Source organism: Diadema antillarum, unplaced genomic scaffold (genome assembly GCF_040938485.1).
Source record: "Diadema antillarum isolate AM-2024a unplaced genomic scaffold, OU_Dant_1.0 seq00000068_RagTag, whole genome shotgun sequence".
NCBI lineage: Eukaryota > Metazoa > Echinodermata > Echinoidea > Diadematoida > Diadematidae > Diadema > Diadema antillarum.
In genome coordinates this window covers 301,335-327,946 of record NW_027271167.1, presented here as the reverse complement: position 1 = coordinate 327,946, position 26,612 = coordinate 301,335, and the positions used below count along the sequence as shown (strand labels likewise).

At 36.3% G+C, this 26,612-nt stretch overlaps 1 protein-coding gene across 3 annotated transcripts in view; it reads left to right on the top strand.

Annotated features, from left to right (window-relative positions):
* Nucleotides 1–18,742: 18,742 nt before the first annotated feature.
* LOC139725916 (nuclear receptor subfamily 0 group B member 2-like) overlaps nucleotides 18,743–26,612 on the top strand; it is a 188,139-nt gene continuing 180,269 nt past the window's right edge. For all 3 annotated transcript variants that reach the window (XM_071636994.1, XM_071636996.1, XM_071636995.1), the window contains exon 1: nucleotides 18,743–19,021. The gene's annotated coding sequence lies outside the window, so the exon portion shown is untranslated. The remainder of the gene's footprint in view (nucleotides 19,022–26,612) is intronic.

Genomic DNA, 26,612 nt, shown 5'->3' with positions numbered 1-26,612 from the left:
CAAGAAAAAAAGACTTTTCAACAGTAACTTTGTCAATATTTGTTGAAAACAGATGCGATGGTTTTTCCCTTTAATATAGATCACGTACAATGTTGTGATACTTAATGCCATAAAATTTCAACCTATGGCTGCATGGAAATTGTTTACTCGGTTGTATACTTCAACCCATGTCACACAGAATTTGAAAGAAAGCAAAACTCAAATTCTTTTTTTTTTCTTCCCAATGATGTCAATGCGAAACTAAGTAATTTCTACTAAATTTGTTCAGGCGTTCAGCACAGGTATCAAGAACTGGCGCCGATGTATTCACTTAACAATAAATCACTTCAAACAGACAGATGGATTTACAGCGAGAGAAACGTAGAGAAAGAGAGAGAGAGAGAGAGAGAGAGAGAGAGAGAGAAGCCATAGAAAATTAATCATTAGTTCTATATCAATCAAATAATACTGGGTAATAAGCAAACATCCGATCAAAAGACGATTATCACATCGATTATCGGATATTTTCATGCAAAAACTGGCTGCTGCATAAAATCGAATAAGGAAGTAAACGGATGGAGGGGGGGGGCGGGGTGAAATATTCTGGTATCGCTGGAAATAATGACGAGAGTTTTTGTTGTTTGAATAAACATGTCAGCAATGACTAAGAGCGAAGACTAATGGCGTTACGTTACAGAAGGAGATGTGTTTCGAAATGTAGGGATTTCCCGGACGAGAGTGAAAGGTGTAGATGATTATGATGTTGTTGTTTTTCATCAATGTGATCACTGAAAGTCTTTGTAGCATGAAACAAAGTAATTAATGACTGATTTAGCAAAGTGACACATGTTTGAACGCTTGTTTGTTGTTTTTCTATGAAGGCATTTAACATCTATGGAATTCCCTATAATTAGTATCGTAAGATTTCAGCTTTATACACTGGCAATTCATTCAAGGAGTTGAGTGGGAGTATTCCTTTCCATTCGGCATTTCGTGATCATACTAAATAGTCATGAGCAGAGGGTGAGACTACGCACCTCGATATGAGGGCGGTGCAGTGGTTTAGTCGTCAGCGGCGTCTGCCTGGCAAGGACATGGGTTCCAGTCCCATCGTGTCCCAACTAGCTGAGCATGTTTTGTGTAATGATATCATCCCCTCCAGTACGAGGCAAAAAAACTCTCTTTCCCTCAGTTAGGACATCAAATGAAGTAAGTGAAAGAGTCGTGGATAAGACTGGGACACCTGAAACATCCACTTCACCCCCTCGCAAAGAGTAGAGGTGCAAAAACCCGTTGAAGAAAGTGGTCCGCCCGACATGATGATCATTACTCTGAGAAAGGGCGAAATGATGCCAACCCCTTGTCATACTTGTAGTTCGTCCAAGGGAGTTGTAATAGCGAAGCAAACAGTATCCATTCTACTCATTTTGAGAATATGACCATATACTGAATATTTGAATATATTCATAAACATTGTGCTATAGTGATTATTATAGCATGGTTCATCAATTTCCTCTGCTGCGAAGAACGGCGAATAAACGCCGACTGAGACTGAACAGGCCAACCAACAGATATGAATTATTATCAAAAAGTAATTGTACCGTTTCATTCTGTGCAATTACATGCATCTATCATTCATAACGAGATTTCTAACTGAATTGTAGAACCGTCTGCATTGCTGCACATTTTCCGCTTTTTGACATGATATATACTGATGACGTGAAAGCTAAATCGATGTTCAGGTTGACTATGGCAAAATTGCGCAAATAGCTCCAAACTCAGATAATTCAAATAGTTTATCATAACTTGGGCAAAATATCGCATATAGATTGAGACTCGCGAGGAGCCAAGGGTGAAAATGTGATAAAAAGCTTTGCTTTCAACCCAATCAATGTAAACACCAGATCACCATGTAGGACCTCTATAAGCAGAGACATTTCGAGGCAGCGATGTCGATAATGACAAAATTTGTTGTTGTCTTATTTACTTTACGACTGTATAGGAAACTTTATTTGATTATGGACAATTCACATTACACACAATTCACAGAAGTATGTCAGCCTGCCTGCCGCTCTGTTTGACGCACACGTGCTGCATACAACCGGAAATCGTTCCAAAGTATCCTTCGTTTTGAACACCTGGTACAGGGGAGCGCACATACTGTATAATTTATGGTGGACAATGTTTTGTGTCTGGCTCGAGATCCCAAGTACCATGGTGGGGTTCGAACCCGGACCTTCCTATCTAAATACATTGTGCACAATCCTCTGGACCATGTCATCTCCACATAAAATGTACTTGCTTTCAGTTGCGTACGCCTTAATATCATCTCGTCAGCTTGAGGGTCCTTTTTTTATTGGTGCATCGGGTGCTTTTCAGAGTAGGTGCAGATTTTACAGCCGATATTCACCTACATACTTAGTAATGCGCACCTGGTTTCGGTATAACACATGCAGTAAAAGAAATTGCTTCTGATTACCAAATAATTAAGGTTAACCATGCAGCCACGTCAATATTCTTTCATTAGAAACATTGCGCGTGGAACCATAAGATCCAAAGATATTGCCATATTATGCTATTCCACTGCGATTTTAACGTGCCCGTCAAGAAGGAAACGTTTGAATACTAAAAACTTGAAGAATACAGAATTAAAGGATTCAAGACAGAGTACAGTTATCGCATACAGGGATTTACAGTAGAGAAAGAAAAAATATTAGGAAGGACGGGCAGCTTTCCATATTGCATTCTTATATCAACTTTGATATTAATCGTAAAGATCGTTGTACCAGAGATGTTAGGAAAACACTGCTAGGGTGTGCGTACTTTCACAGACGGACCTAGAGCTGGCCTCGCTTGTTCAGTCGTGTTTTTTAACTAAGGAAAATAATATAAGGTCATGCATTGTAAGATTCTGCCGTGCGGAATTGTATCGTCGGATGCGCTTACCAAAGCAGACGAATGCATTAATAAATAGTCAAATAAAATATGACTGACTGAATAGAGGGATAGATAAATAGAAGAGTATAAAGGGGAAATCGAAGGGCTGTTTTGCCTTTGTAGCGATGTTCATCATGCAAAGGCAAACACAAAAAAGGAAGCACGATCTTTAAATCGATAGGTGATGTGTTCTTTTCTCATCAACTACATCGCGTGCACATCATGTCCTTGATGCATTATTTGCTCCAGTGGCGAGCCCCACTATTACAGTCATGACTGCTAAAGAAAAGTTCATCGTCGCCATAGTGCAGGCTGCTCCTCCTCGGCTTCGCGGCCCGCTGGAAGCGAAGACCTTCTGCTGGATGATGATAATAGAGCCATGTATACCTGAACGGTATCCACGCGCTGTGAAATCTGAAGGTCTCCGGGCTAATGAGCTGTGTGATATCTTCTCACCAACGCAAGTCTATAATCTCTCAGCCTTCTCCCTCTCTTTCTCTCATCTCTCCTTCTCTCCCTCTCTCTCTATCTTTACTTTTTAAGTAAGTCAAAGGAGAGAGATAGATAGATATATGTATATATGTAGAGAGAGAGTGGGAGAGAGAGATAGAAATATATATATATATATATATAGAGAGAGAGAGAGAGAGAGAGTGAGTGATATATATATATATATATATATATATATATATATATATATATATATTATAGAGAGAGAGAGAGATGGAGAGAGAGAAAGGGAGAGAGTGAGGGAGAGAGAGATGAGAACAATATTACTAAGTAAAACAATCAAATTCCTCTACGTACTGGAGATAGAAATATCGGAATACATCGGCAAACAGGGTGTGTAGGAGGGAGGAGATGGTGACAAAATAGCTGAATTCTACTTTTAAAGACGGGAAAATCAAATGCAAATACATACTTTCTTATATTTCCATCTTCGATAAAACAACAGGCCCACTTTGAACCAAGTAACTCGCACACGCACACACCCAAAGGCACGCACACACACATGTTTATATAGACAAGCATGGCAAGAATGAACTATTTTTGTAAAGTGATGTTTAAAAATCAACATCCATTTGGTGATAGAAGATACCTTAAAAATGTAAAACAAGATATAGATATGGTGAATTTGCTCAATACGCGACAGTTCAATAAACTATTTATCTTTATTTTTTTTTCCTAGAAGTTGAATTGTTTGAATTCATGATACTATTACGTAGAGTTTTTTACCTATGCAACCGATTGACAAATTGCCCTACATCGACATAAATAAGCACTGAATAGAACCCTGCTGAGTTCGTACGCCCATGCATGATTTTTTTTTTTTTTATAATGGCTACTACTAAAACACTGATCATTTCAGTCCTTATTCATCTCGATGTAGGGCAATTTGTCAATCAGTTGCACACACACACAAAAAAAGTTTATTGCATTTGCCTTTTTCACTGCCAGATGGGAAGATGCAAAAAAAAAAAAAAGCACAGGAAAATAAAATACTAGGTGAAAACCAAACAAAAATAGATAAAACCACATGCAGTCCAACTTGATTAAGAGCAATGAATTGTACATAATACACTGCAAAAAGTCCGGTGTTAAAAAGTGAACACCGAGCTAGTGTTAACTTTTCGGTGCTCATTTATGGTGTTAAATCAACACCTCCGGGTGTCATTTCCAAATATAAAACTGTTTTTTTGAAGAGTTTTTTAGTAACTGCACTTCTTGTTGATTTTTGATTTAAACAAGACGATCAAGAATGTTACATTAAAATACTAGATTTTTGAAAAAATGTGAAAATAAATTTACACCACAGTAACACCAGCTGGTGTGGTCTCTTATCAAAGCTGGATGGGTGTTAAACCATTGATATTAACACCAACAAATATCAAATCAACACCATGTGGTGTCATTTTTGAATTAACACCAGTACAGTGTCAAAATATCACCAGGTACAGTGTCAAATTAATACCACGAAGTGTCAGGTGAACACTTTTCAACACCATCACAGTGCATTTTCAACACCTGTGGGTGTGGTCCTCTATTGAAGTTTGATCGGTGTTAGATTTAACACCCATGGTGTTAAATCTAACACCGATGTTTTTTACAGTGTATGCATGGTGTTATTTGCAATATCTACTACAACCTCATGATATTAATTGGCAAGGGTACCAAAGAAAAGCAGGAATGCTGGAGACCCCTTAAAAGTAATATAGTGCGCTCCCGTTATAACGAAGTCCTCGGGACCAGCATCTGTTTGTTTGTTTGTTTGGATTTTTCCTGTTATAGCCGAACAGTTAAGTACGTAAATATATACATATGATAATCTTTTGACTTGAATTTTTACTCCGTTGTATAACGAACGTTTCGTTATAACTGTGTGCGTTATAATGGAAGTGCACCGTTTATTATCTTCCCCTGGTCACTTAATTGGAAGAAAGAGAGAGAGAGGAAATATTTGGCCCTTAAAACAAACGTAAAAAATAAAAACAAACCTGTAATTAAGCCTCACCCTGTTGGGAGCCAAATCTTCTAGAGTAGTTCACAAATTTTACAAGCTATGCTTGAATTCCTCTTTTCTATATAGAGTTACAAAATATGATTGTATTGCTTACTTGTTTATTTATCTAAAAACCAAAGTTGATATATTGTATCCATGTTTTGTTGAAAATTATGTGAATCAAAGTTCGTTAAGATATTATGAACTCATGTAAGCTTTATGTATACTGCTTTGTATTGCTTTAATAAATTCATCTGAATTGAATAAAATTGAAATGAATTTGTATAATAGGAAGACGTCCTTTTAGGCAAAATTTACACCCTTGCTTTGTTATTGACTTTGCTAGGTTTTTCGTCTTTGTTATGGTTGGTTGGTCGGTTGTTGTTGTTGTTGTTGTTCTTAGTCTTGTTTTTGTTTTTTCGTTTTTTGCTGTTGTTGGTGGGTTTTTTACTCCTTCTGACTCTGGCTCTTCCTTATTTCTGCGACTCGCACGCACAGGAATTCGAGGTTTCATTACTAGAATTGTCCCCATGACCTTTTCACAAACACTAAACGCTGTAATTTATTACCAAACACGTCCGTTTCCTTTTCACGTCTTTTTTTTTCTTCATTTCTTTCTCTCTCTCTCTCTCCCTCTCTTTCTATCACTTCTTTTTATCCCTCCTTCGCAATTTGGTCTTCCCAGCAGATCGAATTATTTCTCACTTATTAGGTGCTACCGGACGCCCCCATCAAGTTGGGTTTTTCCTGAAACGCGAGGCTTACATCAAGACACGCAGAACTAATTAAAAATATCTCGAACTATATTCTCAAAGTAAGAGAGAGAGAGAGAGAGAGAGAAGGAGAGAGAGAGAGAGGGAGAACATTCGCACCATTGCCGTAAAACGTAACTTCCCTGTGTGCAGCCATAGATAGGAAGAGCGAACTTGGTTTTAATTACAAATGTGTCTTCATATCGGCGTCGGCATCGGGTCGGCGAGGGGTCATTCTTTCATCTTACTTCGACTGCTGGAGCATGGTGCGGAACAGCTACTGCTCGGTTTACGTCATTCGTCACGTGTTAAAACAGACACACACATACACATTCATACAAACAAACATATAAGTGTAGTATGTATCACACATTTACGCAAGTATAATCACGAAATATACACGCCACGTCAACATTAATGGCATAGAGGAAAGAAGATGTCATCGGTCAGTAGTTGATAACAATTCAATTTTCAATTTTCAATTCAATAGTTTATTTATTCCCATCATCAAAAAAGAAAAAGAAAACATGTAGGTAACACAGAGAAGGTATAGGTAAGTCCCTGGGTTAGCCAGTCAGGAGCATTCTCTGCAGGGTTTCCGTCTATTTCACTTTTGACGTTTTGGATGTCTTTATGATGTTATCAGGTTTTTGATCCAGAACTGGACAAGTCCATCTATATCTGGCACCTTCCAGTTAATGGTTCTGTTGATTGCAGCTGATTGCAAAGCAAAACTGCAAAGAGTTTGATTTTGGACCATTCTCGCGGCTAGATGTATTTGCTTTGATCCGTTAGTTGTTGTCACCAGTCTGCTTGCATAATTATTATGTTCTTTGTAATCCTCCCATATAGCTGACACTCGAGAACTCCAATCCATATTCTTCTTTCCCATAATTTGTTTGCATCTTCACCGAATATCTTGTTTGTCCTAAGTTCTCGCCCCTAGTTGTCAAATATTCTGAGTCTTTGTCCTTTTGTTTGAAGCTTTGTTTCCTTGTTTCCATGACAGTTTGTATGTCTTCTGTCTGTCTGTCTGAAGTTTAATCTCTCTCCGGTCGAGTTCTCATCGTCTCCTTGATGGTCATGATGGCGGAATCTTTCTTCAGTTGGCTCAAGAGTGATAACTGCTTGTAGCTCCATGGTAAGCACAAGCCTTTGTCTCTCGCTTAATCCCTTTCCATCCATTTTGGTTGCTTTCTTTTCCTTCTCCGTGGTTTTTTCTTCTTTCAGCTGACTCAGCTCATGTATAACTGAGACAGCTGAACGAGTGAATGGGTTGATCTCTGTAACTTTCACCGGTCTTGACATCTCAGTCTTGATAGTAGGGAAGGTTTCAACTAGCTTTAGGTTTCTTTATCACGCTGGTCTCCCTCGTATTAATGGGGAATAACTGGTGATCACTGTTTGCTTCACGTTATGAGTCCATGTCTATGTCACCATTTCCTCGACCTGTTCGCTGTCCTCATATTGCTGCGTTAAGTCTGTCTTCTTTCGTAGATTTCGCTTCTTCTGATGAAGTAGCATCTTTAAGTGTCTCATGCAGCCCAAAGATGTTGCGTTGGTCTGATTTGCTCTATTGAATGTCATTCAGGTCTATTTTTGTCAGCCGCCTATTGTTTAAGATGTCTAAAATCAGCCAATTATCAGCAGCCATAACCTGCCTGCCTCTAGGATCTTTCTTTCGCGAGTTGTCGGAGGCTGCTTTGGTAGTTGCTGTATATCAGGTGGTTTTAATGAGGCAGTCGAGAGTTTGATTCCAAGACATCTTTATACATGTACCCCTATACCCCCAGTCCCTATATCTGTCTGGTTCCTTTCTTTAGGATTCTTGTAGTAATCTTCGATCCCAGCCTAGGTTCGTCATTGGTGATCTCTGTTCGTGGTACTAAAGCAGGACGACAATCAATGCAGCATGCAGCTATTGTCATGATTGTATGTGTAGGTTGTACAGGCATATACGGAAGCATTAAAAAGATGACGTTCTCATTGTCATCTCGCCTTCTAGCCTTCTAGAACCCAAGAGATGGAGAAGACGAGGTCTCGAATCTCGCTTATATCTCTCAACAGATCCCCAAAGTTCGAGATTGTAACTAAAGAATTGTCTCGTCTTCTTGGTGGCACTTGCTAGCTTCCGTAAACATGGTTAAGTTTAGTTGTCAGTGACCCGTTTGCCGCTTAATGAAGTGCTGGTTTGCAATACTTGCGTTGCTCAGGCCTTGCCATGTTGGTGGGGAGGAGGGGGGGGGGTGGCTAAAACTTTATGGACTTTATCATTATTATCATCAGTAGCATTATCATTATTGTTGTCATAATCATTGTTATTTGATTATTATCATGATTATCATGATTACTTTATTTTATGTAATCTAAAACAATCAGTCATAGCTAAATTAGGCTGTCTTCCTAGAAGTCTATTCACTTTCATTATCATTTCACTATACTTGCACGCCTATACAGGGGCAAGATGGCCGTCATAGGTGAATATATACGTCAGTTTTTTCTTTCTTTTTCATTAGTTTAATTTCTAACACACTGCAAAATAATACACTATATAGCATTTTCATATACATTGTGGAGCTATACATAGTTATACAAAATCAATGCAACATTATAATGACAGCAAATACAATTAACGGAAATGAAGTTATTTCTATACCTTGACTTTTGTAACTGTACTGAAACGAAGTTTTTGGAAATAGCAGGGTTTGTAGTTTGCAGCTCCCTCATGAGCAGTAATTAATTACTCAAAATTCTCCTTGAGCATGCAGTTTAGGAGCTAAAAGTTTTTAATGTTTCTCTATCAAAAGTCACTGTCAAGCTATTGGCTTGATGTGTTTCGTACCATATCACCATCGAATTCTGTAATCTCTTCTGGGAAAAAAAGGAACATCAATTTTTGCATTCATAAAGTCATTCATTCTTTCATTCATTCATTCATTCATTCATTCATTCATTCATTCATTCACTAACACATATTCCATCTCCAACAGAAACATGTAAATAATATGATTTTTTTTTCACAGAAAATAAGTAAATAATGTGAACACTACAATGTAACATAAACGAGATTTATAAGTATTCAACTGATAATGAAGGTATCGAAGAAATTGAGTATGTTATTATAATGATGTAAATGCTGGAAATTTGGAGGAGTGCTACACTAGCATTTACCACTGTTCTCAAATCAGTTTATTTACTGTATTTACCATTTCAAAGCATCATTAATGATGATATTCTGATGCTTCTTATTTCATGCCCGTTTCTTATCCCTCTATTTGTCTGTCTATCTGTCTGTCTTTTTGTCTGTCTTGGAGGCCGGGGGGGGGGGGGGGGAATCCCAGTCTGAGAAATCACAAGTCCATATATAAGATTTCTTTTTTTAATGTATGTGAAATTACAGTCTTAATATCTAGTTCGTGGCACTCACTATATCCAACCCTACAGGATCATGCCTTATACTGTTGCTGTAATCATCTACGATGGTCTCTATTTGATTGTTTATGTCGAGTAGATAATAAGGCATCACGCTGAGGCAAAAAACGGGGGGACATACCGAGATTAAAATGAATGATGCCTCAATTTCATCGAAAGTGAGAATGTGCCTGTCCAAATAATTTCTGTGCGACAAAGCAGATGCCACTATGAGCCAGGAGCTGCTTCTTGCATGCAGACTTCCTAATGAGAGGAAAGGGAGTCTGTATGTATATCGGTCTAAAACTGGGCCACGGTGAGTATCGATAACAATCACGTGACTGCACACAATCCAAAATCGATAGCGATTTAAACGACTTTGTATCATGTACCGCCCCGCCCGTCCCAATTTTTGACTGTATAGCTCGCCATGTTTATGTACACCTCCACCGGAAAAGCGATCGCTAAAACGTGCTAATTTTTTATTACAATTTCCAAGAGTTTAATCACATGATTACATAAAGATGTCATATCATAGACTAACTTTGGGTGCTCATTGCACAGTGATATATTTCAATGCGGTTTAAACAACTACCGCTATGTGTATTATTCTGCTGAAGGACAATAATTATCAGTTTGAGAATGCAAAATACACCCGGCAACGAATGGAGGGCAAGTCCAAAACACAAACGTTCTAGGTTTTATATCATATATGATTTATAAAGATATCACGACTGCACAAAATCCCCCAGCTGATGATTAACCATCTACGTGCTTCAGTACCGCCTACACACACACACACACACACACACACACACACACACACACACACACACACACACACACACACACACACACACACACACACACACACACACACACACACACACACATATATATATATATATATATATATATATATATATATATATATGTTTATATGTGAGATTTGTGCATATTCAACTCATTGGGACAGAATGGGTTAAGAAATCAGATTACAGGTGTCAGATACTGACAGGATCGATTAATTCTCTCATCTCTACACTAAGGGTGCTTTTGGTCGTGAGAGAGGTTAATGAAATATATAGAGAGCGGAATTACTGAGAAGGAAAATGTTATGCGGGGTTGAGGGAACCCAACAGTGATCTGTCACTGAAACCGAAGAAAGAAGCAAAGGGTGGAAGGGGGGGGGGGGGGTGTAAAAAAAGGGGCAAACGGCAGTTAAAAACAAAGGCAAGTCGACGTACCGAAGTAAACCGGTAAGTGAGTAATGCTTTATTAATCAAGCCATGCTCTATAAGAGAAGTTGGGGAGACAAAAAATATCCGAGTAGACCGAAAAGAAACCATTAAAAGCAAAATAGCAGAAAAAAAAAATCAAAAGTTATGGACACCCCGAATAGTGATCTCATCGGCGAGAAAATCCAATTTGAGTGAGTGCGGTCGAGTGAGTAAAGGCTGTGCATAATTAATGGCCACGAAGGATCATTGACCGTTATATGGGACTGACCGATCGTCAGGACAAGGTCATCTCGCCTCGCCAGGGAGTCAGGTGATTTTTATTTTGTGTTTACCAAATCATATGTTGTTGTTGTTGGGTTTTTCTCTCCAGTTTTAAGGCATTTTGTCATTGTTGTTGTTGTTGTTGTTGTCGGTGGTGGAGGAAAGCATATTATAAGGATGAGCGCCAACGCATTAAACAACGACCTTGATCTGGCTTTGTGTGTTTTAGTAATTTTCTCTTCCTCGACGTTTATTGGACCGCTTTGTTTTCGAGATCCTCTGTTTCACAATCTCATATAACAAATGCATACAAACACACACACACACACACACACATATATATATATATATATATATATATATATATATATGATATATATACCCGACTATCTCTCTCTCTCTCTCTCTCCTCTCTCTCACGTATATACAAATATACAGGCCTATATAAAACAGACTAAGAAGTAGAGTGACAGAGTCATATATATATATATATATATATATATACATACATATATATTTCTGTTGATGAGATGATGTTAGTTTGTATTTTTGTGTTGAATTAAATGATTGATTTCTGTATATAAAGATAATACTACAGAAGATTGGTATACGATATTGCGTTATATATCATGGCACATTACCCATTTAGACAATATTATTGTTCTATTGGTATATATATATATATATATATATATATATATATATATATATATGAATACATACATATATATATATATATATATAAATACATACATATATATATATATATATATATATATGATAAGATATGATGATATATAACTAATCCGTCTCTGAGTAACTTCATTTTATTCATTAAGCGCAGGATGTATCAAACGGAGTTCTTATTTCACATTGTTCTTTTTTTTTTTGCCTAATCAATATTACACGTCTCTTACAGTTCCTTCATAATATCGGATGATAGCATAAAGGGCAAAAGGAATAAATTGTTAATGTTGTTACCCCCCCCCCCGAAAAAGAAAAAATTCTCCAGTCAATAAAACAGGACAAAGAAAGATAAGCAAAGCCATAACACCTTGTTGTGGTCAGTAACTGTGCAACGAGGACTAACGAGGCAAAAAAAAAAAAACAACAACAACAACAACAACAAACAAACAGACAAACAAAAACAAAAACAAAACAAATGCAAATCTACGCAAAATGTAGAATTTTATTTGCAAGTCAGCTTGTCTGTAGGACCGGTTATAACCGAATGCATTGGGTATAAAATCACAACCCCACTGTGGTTGAATTCGGTTAGTTTTGTATTTTTGTTTTTTTACGCCGCAAAGCAGTTGAAGCATAGTGAAGTAATGGCATCACCATCTTAGCTAAACTATACATGCATGTGATCGAAATCAATATCAGTATTTCACGTCAGATTTTTATGTCTCTCCTAATATTGTGTGCATCTGATCTTTACTAATGTTATTACAGTCGGCTTGATTATTCCTATTATAGTGTGGTAGTTTTAATGAAGGACATAATTTCATAGGCATGCACTGCGACGATTTATCCATAAGGATAGTACATTATGTTTATATCTGCCTTTGTTTCCCTGCGATTAGGCACTTTCGATACGTCTGCCTGTTCATAAGACATCTTGCATATTATATGGTGTCTGGTATCGAAAATCGGCATGTTATGGAAACTATTGAAACTTTTAAAGCCACGTTTTTGTAGTTTGTCGATATCAAGTTCAGTTCTTTTGTTTCCCCTTGCACTGTTATGATGCGAAACATGTTTAATACAATGACTAACCTTCCAACGAAGGTCACATGAGAGCATGCCGTCCTCGATATTATTTATATTTCACAAGTCTTGCGTTAATCCAGCACGTTCCACGGCATATAATTGACTATCTTTGAATCTTTAGGGCTGACGGGTTTGGTTTGGAGTTGTTGTTAAATTATCGTCTACTTCAGCATAACTGGCCGGGGGGGGGGGGGGGGGGGGGCTTCAATATGCCTAAAATTATAGTTGATTTATTTCCTGACATAGCAATGTACTTGCCTCATTGCATAACCCATTGAATCTCCTCTTCTTTTTATTCAGGGAGCCCTCCAGTTATTGCCGACGAATAAGTTACAGTGTTTTAAAACCGAATAGGTCTGTATACATGCAATTATAATATGCTTATGTTGTATTTTCCATTCATTTGTATTGTTTAGCGACGATTTTCTTCACTTGACTTGTTCCTACTCAATGTGTATTTATTTCAACACTTAGAGTAGAACTTACACAACATCACTGTTTGATTGGTTAAGCAAACTACGAGTAAGTATTCTGGTTGAAATAAACAACTTTTGCTAAAAAGATTTTTTTTTTGGTACAAATTATAAAATATAACTTGCATTGGGTCTGCGCGCGAAAGTGGCAAGCATCCCCCCCCCCCACCATCATCATAACCGCCGTGAAATAAAATTTAAGGCAAAACCTGACAGATTGTACCAGTCTGTCCAGAGACATGGATTATAAATTAGCTTAAATTTAGTGGCACATTCGTAACGAAGGTTATTCCTTCACCAAAGAGATTTCTCTGAGCTTGCCTGACGTATCCATTACTAATGCATGTGAATAGATTCCAGATATTGAACTGTACAAATACGAACCCCCCCCCCCCCCCGTAAATTCACTTGCTCATCACTAAATCTTGAAGGGAAACAAAACAATGGAAGAAAGCATTCGTATTATTATAGCGTATGTGGATTATTTCTTATTGTCCCGAGGACCTAAAATAAGGAGCTATATATCCAGATTACATGTCCCTACCAAATATATTTCAATAACGGGAATCTAATTTGTTTGCCTTTGTTGTTGCTACGTCTGGTAATGATTTTTGTTATAAAGGCACACATGCCATTTGATTAAGTCATTAAGCATGTTTTCTGAAATGATTTTTACTTTAGCCCATTCCATACTGAATTCCGGATTCCCCATAGACTTAATACACAGGCCACCAGGTTCCCGTATGGAAGGGGTTAACACAAACACGCGCTCGCGCGGGTACATATTATGGTGTATAATACGCCATGCATATGATTTTTTCTTCACAGTACTATCAAATGAAAATTATTTCGCAGAAGAGATACCCGACTAGAGTCCCTTTTCCGTTGTCTTCTTGAGTTTCCACCTTCAAACAGCAGGACCACTCCCCATTCTAGTTTGTCGGTTGACCTTTTTCTCTTTTATTCTGTCTGCATGGAGAAGTATATAGCAATAACATACATGGAATATACGGGATTAATGTTGCAAAACTTCTTACTAAAACATTATGTTCTGAAACAATCTGGTGTTGTATAATTGTAGGCACGTATGTCAAGTCACTTTTAAAAAGGGAGCCATCTGCAATAAATTCTCACTCTCTTCATTATGTTTTTTATTTCGATAATTTTGTTGAATCACAAATCAAGATCGAAAAAGAAAGAGTTTTTAAAAGTCGGTCTTATTTAATTTGAGATGTGCTTTCATATAAATACGGTAATGAGAAGCTTAGTTCAATCCAGTTCAGTTTCTTTCATTTTTGCTCGGAACCTGCTTCAGCCAATGGTTGTTCTTCAGCTGGTTCGTGCTAATAAAACACATACACCGATACACAAAAGAGCATTATAGAATAATAACAAAAGAAATGAATATATACAAATAAAGCCAAGAATATAACACACTGATTAAAACAGGAAACCGAAAACCTGACCCTCCCACCGTGCACCCCCGTCTATTCATAACAAAATGATATTCTTATATCTGTACTTATTTCTGTTTATGAGATATATTTAATAAATAGAAAAAAAAAATCAACCGCCATTCAGTTCAACACGTACACACATCTTAAATCCAGCGAATGACTTATTTTTCAAGTTCACAGGAAGCTGATTCTATTGCCTAATTCCTCTGTTTGATAGGCTTCATTTCATAAAGTTTGTATATACTAGGTCTTGGTAATTCTAAATTCTTATATGTATTCAACAGAGAAATGTTATTTTATTATCATTATTTTTTTATTACAGTAAATTATCAAGATCACGCATACATAAGAAAAGCCACCACGTTTGACCAAGTATAGGTTCATATTGATGATTTTGTCTAATCATCAGGCTCGGTTAAAATGAGAAAAAAAGAAGAAGATAAAACAAAGATTTATATAGAATAACAGTTAAAACAAAACAAAGTAACAAAAACCCGCATACCCTTAAATGTTACCGTACTATAATAGCACATACCATGCATGAACCATGCTCATATATGAACGCCAGAATGGTCCCGCGCCTTGAGGCCTATCGATATTCTCGGCGATTACCAAGGTTACCGTAATCGATCGCCTGCTCTGTCACGGCGGGATGTCTGAGGTCGATTTCTGACAAAAGTTAGTTCGTCTCGTAAAAACAAAACAACAAACAAGAACAAGAACAAGCTCGCATGAGGCGGATTTTTTTAACCCCTGTATAGTCCTAATACGTTTAAAATTGCTTACACCATATTTCTGTTTTCCACTCTTTAAATCATCGTCGGGTAATAGCTTCAAGGCTGACATTTTTTAGCTTAATTCTATTTCTGAAATGGCATGCAAGCCAACATGGTGTCAAAAGCGTCTCTTTCTCAGTTTTGTGATTCCAAGATCAGAATTATTAAAGGTTTGACCGATTTCTGTCTTAATCATTGTAAATATATGATGTCAATATCTGCGTAATAATATCTACATGTATATACATTATTCAATACAATTATCAATATTGCATCGACCGGCCATGGCGTGCTAACGTAGAATTCTTCAACCAAGTCGTATGCACAATTCATAACCATAAATGCCGAGCTGCAATTAGTTTGAGGGTATCAAGTTCTTCCCTTTATTCTTCTTCTTCTTCTTTCTTCTTCTTCTTCTTCTTCTTCTTCTTCTTCTTCTTCTTCTTCTTCTTCTTCTTCTTCTTCTTCTACTTCTACTTCTTATTGTTCTTGTTCTTGTTCTTGTTCTTGTTCTTCTTCTTCTTCTTCTTCTTCTTCTTATCATCGCCATTATTATCAGCATTATTCAGACAGGCATTGTCATATTCATTATTGTATCATAGTAATGAACTTTGAAAGCGTGAACATTGTTTTGAATGAATAAAAATACCTCTTAAATCGACGGAGGTGTAATAATCTTCTCAACACTTGAAGCAACTTCTTTTTGGGTTAAGAAAAAAAGCACATATAAATTATGCAGTGCATTGGAATTGTATAACTAACTATTGATATCTTTATCACTGATGATGTATTACTGTCATTTTCATTATTTTAATTATCACCGGTAGCAGTATTCATACCAATATATAGCAGCAGTGGTAGTAGTAGAAGTAGTAGCAGTAGTAGTAGTAGTAGTAAGTAGTAGGATGTATGATAGTGGTTTTGGTATGAGTAGTAGTAGTAATAGTAGTAGTAGTAGTAGTAGTAGTAGTAGTAGTAGTAGTAGTAGTAGTATAGTAGGATTTATGGTAGTGGTTTTGGTATGAGTAGTAGTATATAGTAGTAGTAGTAGTAGTAGTAGTAGTAGTAGTAGTATAGTAGGATTTATGGTAGTGGTTTTGGTATGAGTAGTAGTATATAGTAGTAGTAGTAGTAGTAGTAGTAGTAGTAGTAGTAGTAGTAGTAGCAGTAGTAGTAGTACTAGTAGTGTTAGTAGTAGCAGCAGTTTTTGTTGTTATTTGTATATATTATTTTACTACTGTTATTATTGTTAGCACTAGCATCATTTTGTCATAATCATTGCTATTCTTGCAAAGTAGGAGTTCTTTCGGCCCAAATGCACATTATGGGGCTATGATTCATGATTTAACCCCCCCCCCCCCAAAAAAAAGACCAAACAACTATTTTGATTTTCATCGACAGATGAGTGGTATAGCAATTGTGAAACTTGTTAAGACTTTGTTGTAACTCGTTTGGATACTCGGAAAACGAAGACAAACCACCAGGAAATAACATCAGTTTGCTCTTCTGAATGAAATTCCAGTTGCAAAAAAAAAAAAAAGGAAAAGAAAAGAGGGAAAAAAAGGGAGATGCTACGTCATGATCAGATTGTGGGAGTATCTACGAGCACGGAAAAATTCAGATGAGCTTTTCACCGGGCCTCACGTTTGATTCGGAGAAACCAACATGTGGAGTTGTTCCACTGTGTCGGTCCCTGCGATTCGTTATATGAAATACAGTCAGCTTAGCGTGAGTCGACGGTGCATGAAATTATGTCGAATAATCGGCTTGATCGATGGAAATAGAAAGTCCCAATTTACATTTACGGCCTTATACGTGCGTTTATTTCCCCTGTACACGCGAAAGTTAAATATCGCCGAAAGTCGATTTTTTTTCGCAGTCCCGTCAAGATCAACTTACGCGGAGTTGAATGTATGGACGAATATTATCTCTACCTTGGTTGGAGTATTAAAAGTCAGAAGAACGCCGCGCGCGGCGTGATACCTCTCAGGTCTCCACTTGAAATCAAGATGAGAAATGGGAGTGGGATGGGAGTGTCCATCCGATATCATTCCCCTTTACTTTCACTCTAAATGAGATGAAAAAGAAAATTATCAACATTTTGAATGTTGACACTCCTCGAACCTTTTTGTAAATCTTCATTCTAACATTCAAAATGTTGGATTTATCATTTCATTATTTTTAGCTAAAAATGTCGTCGTAAATCCAACATTTAGAGTGTTATATCGAGCGTTGTGAGTGTTCAAGTTAACATTTACAACAAGTTCGAAGAGTGACAGCATGTAAAATGTTGGATTTTCTATTTTGTATTTTTTAAAGTGTTCTCTCTGTTTTCTGAAAAATTACTTCATAAACCAAAAAAAAACAAAAAAACACACACACACACATACACACACAATTATATATTGATCGATCAATACGTGTCGGTGAAATTGAAAAAGAAAATAACATATCCGTAACCCCCTAAAAACAAAAATAAAACTTCACAATTAAAAATGCTGTCATTGCTTGAGGGATCACTGTTATTCTATAAAAAAAGAAAAGAAAATGTAGATAGGTACCATTGCAGATTAGAGACACAATATGGTAGACTCTTTTCACTGCTAAGCAAACCCTCTATGAACTTCAATTCATAATAATAATAATAATAATAATAATAATAATAATGATAATAATAACAACAATAATAATAATAATAATAATAATAACTAAACAAATAAAAATTCTATGAAAACAGCGAGAATAACTCCACAAACCAGAACCAAAAATCTTTACTAACGAACTCAAAAAGAAAACAGACAAGTTTGATTTCATCCTCATTTTTTCAACAGCGCGCTGAAAATGTAGGAGCAAGTGATCATTATCATTCAAACCATAGTGAAAAAAGAGAGATTTTGACAACGGGACAAAGAATAGATGACAATATGATATTCATCTTCCGCGCTCTGTTAGTAGACTTGAGTGTTGTTCGGGGAAAGTTCCTCCTCCAGAGCTTTTCATGTGTTGATCTTCGACGCATATCTACGCGTCGAAATACCTCCCCCGTGAGCCGTGGTTCTCAAGGTCTATCCTCGATCGGGGCCCCTGTACATGCCTTCGTCACCCTGCACATTTCACCAATCAGGATGCGAAATTTCCTTCGGCGAGAGACCACACTGACCAATCAGCAGCCAGATCCTAAATGGGTCAGGGGTAATGAACTCTGAATCGAAAGGCAATATTTCAGGAAAAAAATAGGGGGAAAAAAACTACGAACACATGTCCGCTATACTCAATGCATGCACTGGGGAAGCGAAGCGGTGTACACGACCCCCATTCAGTTGAACGTGTATGAGCAAACGAACGGTGCGATATATGTATATAATTTTTTATAATTTCAGAAATCGTTTGCAAGAAATCTCTCAGCTAATTGTTAAAGTTATATTTTGGAATATTTCCGTGCAGAAGGACACAGACAGAAGGTACAGTATGCCAAATCTACTCTGGGTTCATTTCGTGAGTTGTGGATGTGCGTGGCGTGTTAAATCGAGCTGAATGAGTGGTGATTGTTGTGCAATAGTGTACGAGTCGTATGGCTGCCGGTTGTGTCCTATGGTTTCGCATGTAAACACGACTTTGAACGTGAACTACGCGGGGGCAGTCCTGCTACAACTAGGTAGTGTGCCCGCTCTATCGGCGGCTGTGGCCAAGAAGGCTGCGCTCGATTTTTGAATTTGCTGCAGGGGTCGTAATTGTTTATCCCCGGTTTTTTTTAGAATGTGTCCCCGCATTTACCCCATGTCAGAGTCGATATCGAACAAGTATCACGGGCCTTGGACATGAGGGAAGGCTTGTATCAAAACTGGTACCATGGCGTGATTTCTCACTAGCTTATTTTACCCGAAATATCTCCTCATTGTCTGTGTTTCGTTTCTGCTCTTGTCGTGCCTATCTATATCAGTGCATATTTAGAAAGAGTGCTACATTATCGAATAACAAATCACGTGTGTCTTGTGGACATAAATTTGGGGGAAAAACATCGAACCTCCTTAGATTTAGAATAAGAAATTAATTATGCTAGATGAGGTGTGTTTAGGAAGATCGAGGACAAACGGAAATCAGAAACAAACAATGCATTTTTAGTAAGGTCATACTAATTCTTTAAAACATGAAATACTTATTGAATTAAGTGGGCAAAAAGGAACCAAGCAAATTACAGCAAAAGTGCATTCCCTTTTCCTAGATAGATGTTTATACACCCATAAGCAATATATTGTAAGAGTGTAAACATGTATGATACATAATATATAAAATGAAATATATATATACATATATATATATAAATATATCTGTTTAAAATGTGTGTAGCATGTAAACATGGGCATGTGTGTGTGTTTTCAAAATTTGGGTGGAATGATTATTGTATTTAAAATGTTAAGCATTTTCATCAAAGGCTTTATATAGCTCTTTTTACAAAGCTTATAGTGAGAAGAAGAGCTATAAATGCTTTCTTTTAATGTTTAGTTCTAGGGATTACTGTGACTATACAGCTTTGTCCTTATTTCACGTAAGCATGTAAGCATAATACAGTATTTCAGGCTACATAGAAATGTTCAGTGAAACGATGGCCATATAGGAGTACATGACATTGTTACTGCCCAGATTTTTTAATGTAATGCCTCCAGTTGTTCATTGTACTATATACTGCTCCCTATCCATGCTATTAGCACATTGAGCAAGTTCAAACATTCTTAATGCAGTTTGCAGCATAATAATTTCTGATAGATAAGCATTGATAAATTATTGGCCCCAGGTGCAGAAATAGCTCTCAGTCTATTATGCTTTGGAGAGGGAAAATACAGAAATTCGCATAGAAGTAATGGATGAAATTCCTAAATCAACAAAAAGCTCCCCACTCAAAAAAAAGAAGAGGATATCTCTTCATATCATTTGTATGCATACACAGTTTACATGAAGTTTATGATTATGATATGGTATACAGCAGCAATTACTTGGCAAATAAACAAAAGTGAAGATATATGACTCCCTTACTCTTCGAACTTCCCACCTAATCATGTTGAAACCGCTTTTCAAAAAAAAACAACAACCCCAAACTATACAATATTATAGTAGAAGTGCCATTAAATTTAGAAATAGAAGAGGGGGATTTGTTTTTTGTTTTTTTTAACACATAAAACAGTGTTGCTGGCCACAACCACATAATGTATACAAATTAGGTGAGGTTATAATGTCATTTTTTTTTCAAGTGAGATATACCTTTAACAATATATTTTGTGTTGATCTAGCAGTATATGATCCTTCTCATGGCTAAGTAGTCAAATTTTAAATCATTTGGTGCAAAGGATACAATCCATTTGGATTTCATTTCAGTAGATTTAAGTCCAGAGATTGATTTAGTGAAGAATTGTGTGCAGATAAATGGAAGACTAGTAATGCAATGAGCCCATCACTTCATTTTATTAATTTGTTATCATTGTAATTGTACCTGTGATTATAATCCTATGTAGCTGTGATTATAACTTTACCTACAATTGTACATTTATGATCAGTATCATGGGAAAAAATTGTAAGCTTACAATTTTGTAACTATCATACTTAAAGGGAAGGTAAACCCAAAAAGCAATGTGGATTGAGTGAAAGCAGCAACATTAGTAGAACACATCAGTGAAAGTTTGAGGAAAATCGGACAATCGATGCAAAAGTTATGAATTTTTAAAGTTTTGGTGTTGGAACCGCTGGATGAGGAGACTACTAGAGGATATGACGTATGAGTGGACAACAATACAAAGAAAATATAAAGGAAATTCAACAAAAATTCACTTTTCTAGAATTACGAAAGAGCAATGGACCAACCTCTTTCAGAAAGCAGGGGGAATAATTGCTACCCTTAACATATGTCAATGTCAAGCTGATGGAATTTGTAATTTTCATGAAAAATGGATTTTTGTGGAATTTTCTTTATATTTTCTTGATATTGTTGAATTATATGATCTGGAATTTGAGCCGCCAATAGAGAGTTCAAATTGAGAATGCCAACTCAACAGATCAGCAAAGACTTACATCAAATGTAGAAAATATTACAGTGGTTTGAATGAGAGGATATTGTCCATCAGCGCTTCATATTCAATTTATTAATGTGGTGCAATAACTGCCACTTTACTCACATAGAGTTCCTTATTTTGAGAACAAAATAAACATAGCAAATGTAAATTTCATTCTAATTTTTAAAAGTTCGATATCATATACACTATTATGTATTCAAATTTGATTGGACATGCTTTGGGTCTGTTTTGTTTGTTGTTTTTTCTTTGTTTGTTTTTGGTCAGAAACAGATGTACTTATTTCAGTGAGGAAGATAACATGATATTATCAGTATTTCAAACATATTATCGTGACATGTAAAAGAAGAAGGAGTAGCTTTGTTCACTGTAATATGACCTAGGGCGAGGCATTTTTTTTCTCATTGTGGCTAGCAGACAATAATACCTGACTCAAATTTATCCAATTTGCTTTTATTCTTTTCAGGTTAATTCATCTTAACTTGTTGCCACTTTTCAGTAAAGTCTTAAAACACAGTTTTCACTGGTTTACATTTTCCTCCAAGTCAATCTAGTTCCATTCAAATCATGACTTTCTAAGTTTATTGGATGTTTCCTATGTTTGATGTCATGATACATATTTTTCTTTTTTTTAAACGATTTATATTGTGGTTTCCTCAAAATCTGTTGCTAGAATTGTACTGGAATATGAAGCATGGTACACACTAGAATGTAGAATAATGAGTCTATTATGCCTTAGTCACCCTTTGAGTTTTCAAATGCAATAATAATGGTCACAGCACTAAATTCTGTTTTTAAAATCTAGTAAGTGTGTAACCATTGTTTTGTCAAATAGTGTGTGCCAGGATGCATTTGTGATGTCATAATGCTCCATTGTCATGATGTCAAAAGGACATAATGTGATTGAAATGTGAGAGCTGCTGTTGTCTGTGGAATTGCCAAGAAACCCTGCCAGGCTTCATTCAATGTTATAGAATGTTAATCTTTGCAAGGATATTTCTGCTTTTGTGTCTTATTTGTGGTTTAACGCGGTAAGTCACAGATACTACATTTCGGGAGCTTGGTGCTGTATCTTTCTCTTTTTTTTCTTTTTTTTTCTTGGGGGGGGGGGATGTCGTAATTTTCACTATTCATTGTCATTCTTTCTTATTAAGGGAGAGTGAAAAAAATCTTTTACACTCGCGTCCTTTGATGTTCATAAATCCATCGTTGTTTATTTCACGTGCAGAACTTGTGAAAGCCTCCTTAATTGCTACATCATTTACTGATTCTTAGATTAACAACACATTTTATAAATGAAAAAAAAAAGAAGTTTTGTTTCTCTCTGAAATTGGCAAAAGTTAGTAAGTTTCTGTCTTTCATTGTTCTAATTTCAATTAAGTACAGAGTTCCACCCAGTCATTCTCCAATATTCATGCAGTGAAATTCAGAGTTGCCAATTTAGTGATGCGAGGCTGATTCACTGATCTCTAGGAGGTATCTGGATATCTCATTGGTCCATTCGCACTGTACAAAAACAAGGGAAGCCGCTGCGCCGCCATCTTGCCAACCACACTCTATGGGGATTTGCATGCATTTTCGAACAGAAACTGTCGCGAAGATCATGTGATGTCGTGAGCTCTATATGCAAATGTGGGCAATATGTATGGTAAGATGGCAGCGTGGTGGCTTCAAAGCAGTTGGCCCATGAGATATCCAGATATTTCCTATAGAGATCAGTGGGATGGTATCTGTTGCAGAATCTCCCTGTGGACTTGTTGGTTTGATTTAAGAGTGTAAAAATATTGAATATTGCATAGATTACTCATTACATACAATGTGTAGGCTCTGTTGTCTGCATTCAAGTTCAGGTTAAAAGAGTAAAATCAGATTGGTAGAAGTGCTATCATAATTAGACATAAAATCAGAAAAATTATTGGAATGTTCATGTTCTACATATGATATTAAGTTTAGAAAGAATAAGTTGCAGTCCAATCAACAAAATAAACCTGTTGAGGACAAGCTTATTTTGGTCTTACAAGCAATCTGTTAGAATTATTAATATTAATTTTTGCCAAAATGAAAATTTTGGGGTGAATCTATGTAAGGCTTTAGTGGCATATCGATTTAAACTAACTCATGAAGGTCAAATAATAAATGTTTGACAAAAATTTGGTGTTTTTCAACTGAATGGCTTGATCTTGATTAGAAAAAGATAAAAAACAGCCCTAAAATCTCTTGAAGACTGAATTTTTACCAATTCTAGACTTGGTGGAGAACATAATATGAAGAGTTTGTTCACAAAAACCAATAAGTCCATATTTGCCAAATGGAGATATTTGTGATTAAAGGTCAAGAAAAATAAAGAGAATAATAAGAAAATTTTTGTTTCTTTTGACCATAACTTCAAAAATGTACCTTTATATGTAGTGACCAATATATCATTTAAAAGGTATTATTTTGTACTTTATGACAGAGACTGTACTTCAAAATCTTCAAAAATGGACTTATTGGATTTTGCGAACAAACTCTTCATATGTTATGTGGACTGACCAAAATACAAGAGTCCAGTCAGTCAGTGAACATGAATTATTTACACCATTATGCAAATTAGATGTCGGTCCAGTGTCACATATGTTTGCCCCAAAATATTCAATTATGCAAGAATTCTTATAGATTGCTTATTTGAAGCAATTTGGGGGGGGGGGCAAAGTTATCTCTCATGAAAAGATAAAGATCTTTTTGTATTTATTTGCACATTTGAAACAGAAAATAAACAAGCATCCCTGAAATGCCCTTTTACTGTGGAAATACCCGCTTACTAAATTATCCACCAAAGCCACAATATCCTTCTTTATGGAAATGCTGTGAGATGATGATGTCATTAACTACCTCATCCAGTTTGCATTTTCTCTTGTATCTGATATCGGTATTCCTTGATAACATGTAAAGCTTCATATCATACCAATTGTTACATTTGTTTGAGAGTAAAAGAGAGGGAAAAACAAAATGAAGCATGTGTGAGACATGAATTCTCTGTCATTACTCACATTAGAAATTGTCTCTGTACACAGTTGTTACATATCCATGAATGATAAAGAATCGCCGACAATTTGCGATGCATTTTCCCAAGCTTTTATAGGATGGCCATGATTAAGGACAATGCAGAGTACTTTTCAAAAGGACTTGTATTTGTATCATGTCAAATAAACAGCACACTCAATAAGATTCATCATGTTGTAAACTGTGTTTGTACATCTTACTCGCACTGATACTGATGTGTGTCAAAAGTAGGGCCTACTCTAAAGTTCAGTTTGTCCCCGTGGTCAAGTTGGCTTTTAAAAGCAGAGTAAAATGAAACAAACAGAATAGCAGAAGGTTTTTTCTTTTCTTTTTAATCGAACTTTAGCCCAGAATAAGAAAGTCAATATTTGTAGTTTCATGTCTGCACTAGTGTCTAATATCAAGTGTCAGCAAATACTAATTTGATGTAACACTGTTTGATATGCACACTAGTGTATCTCTGTGATATTATGGCCTCAGGAATCTCTTATTGACCTGCATGCAAATCTTTGTTAAACTTTTCTTTTTGGCATGACATCTTTGTCAAGAACTTTAAAAAAAAAAACCTTCACATCAAATTTGTTCCACGTATTGATAATCTGCCGATTATGTTTCGCGTATTAATAATCTGCCAATTATGTTTCAGGGAGCAGGGAAGGGTTGTCTTTTGTCACGGGCACAAAACATTCTCATGTGTGTTTATGTATATGCAAAGAAGTGCGTTAGAGAGTTGTATGCTTATTACATCATTACCTCGGATCATTTGCAATATGTGGCAGTGAAAGATCCCACTGTTTGCGAAAACATGCAAATCGTTTGATGCCATAACTGCTGTGCTAATTTTTATGAACCGTGTGTGATTTTGTTGTTTGTATTCAACTTGAACATTGTGCTGCATTGCTGGATGGTCTCAAGAAAATGTTACAGATGTTTGTAGGTTCAGAGGCATTGGGATAATACACAGCCATGGAGTGTACTTTGTCTTCCATTATTTCTGAATTATTGAATTGTCACCTTAAAAGAAATGCTCAAAAACAATACTTATATTTCAATATTCAGAAAGCCAGGTAATGTCACCCCAAATTGTTATGGAACTAGTCTTTCTGTAAGTAATTCCACAACAAAGGCATGGGGAGATTTGTAACTGCATGTGAATCATAAGATAAATTGATAATATAAAGAATGGTGCTATGAGTGACTCTGATTATTTTGAAACACATTTGTAGATACAGTATTCGAGACAGTAAAAGTGCATGTTTTAGACAATGTGTTATTTAATCCCTGTTTACTGCTGCCCACGCATCTTTACTCAGGTACTGGACCACTTGATAAATATTTCTATTAACTCTTGATAGAAGAAGGAGTGAGTTCGGGAGGAGCAACATGCAATGTCCAAAATATCTTGTTTACCCTTTTCCACTTCGTAAATGCTCTTTTGAAGCTATCATTGTTTTGTCAGATTTATTCACAAAATTGTTTTAAGTCCCCACGGTAAATATCATTAGTCTTTTATGTTTAAATGAAAAAAAACACACACACAATGGAAGTCAAACTTCATGTCCCAATTCTTGAAATAAAAAAAAAAAGCGAAGTAGAGTATATGCCTACAACCCCCCCCCCAAAAAAAAAAAAGAAAAAGAAAAAAAAAAGCAAAACCCTCCAACAAAAATGCTTGCGCTGTCATGGTAGTGATCAGGGAAATGTCAGTAGGCTTTGTGGGGGAGCTGGCATTTTACACACCGTTTAGCATTATTTTGCATTATTGGGCACGGGTTAATCAGGGGGAATATTACATTTTGCACAAGTTTCTGAAGTCTTTCCAAGGTGTAGTCATGAGTAAATGAGAAAGATAGAGAGAAAAAGTGAAAGAGAGTGTGTGATAGAAAAAAAAAAAATCCAAGAAGATTTCTGAGAGGAAAAAAAAAAGAAAAAATGTCTGTCAAATAATTGT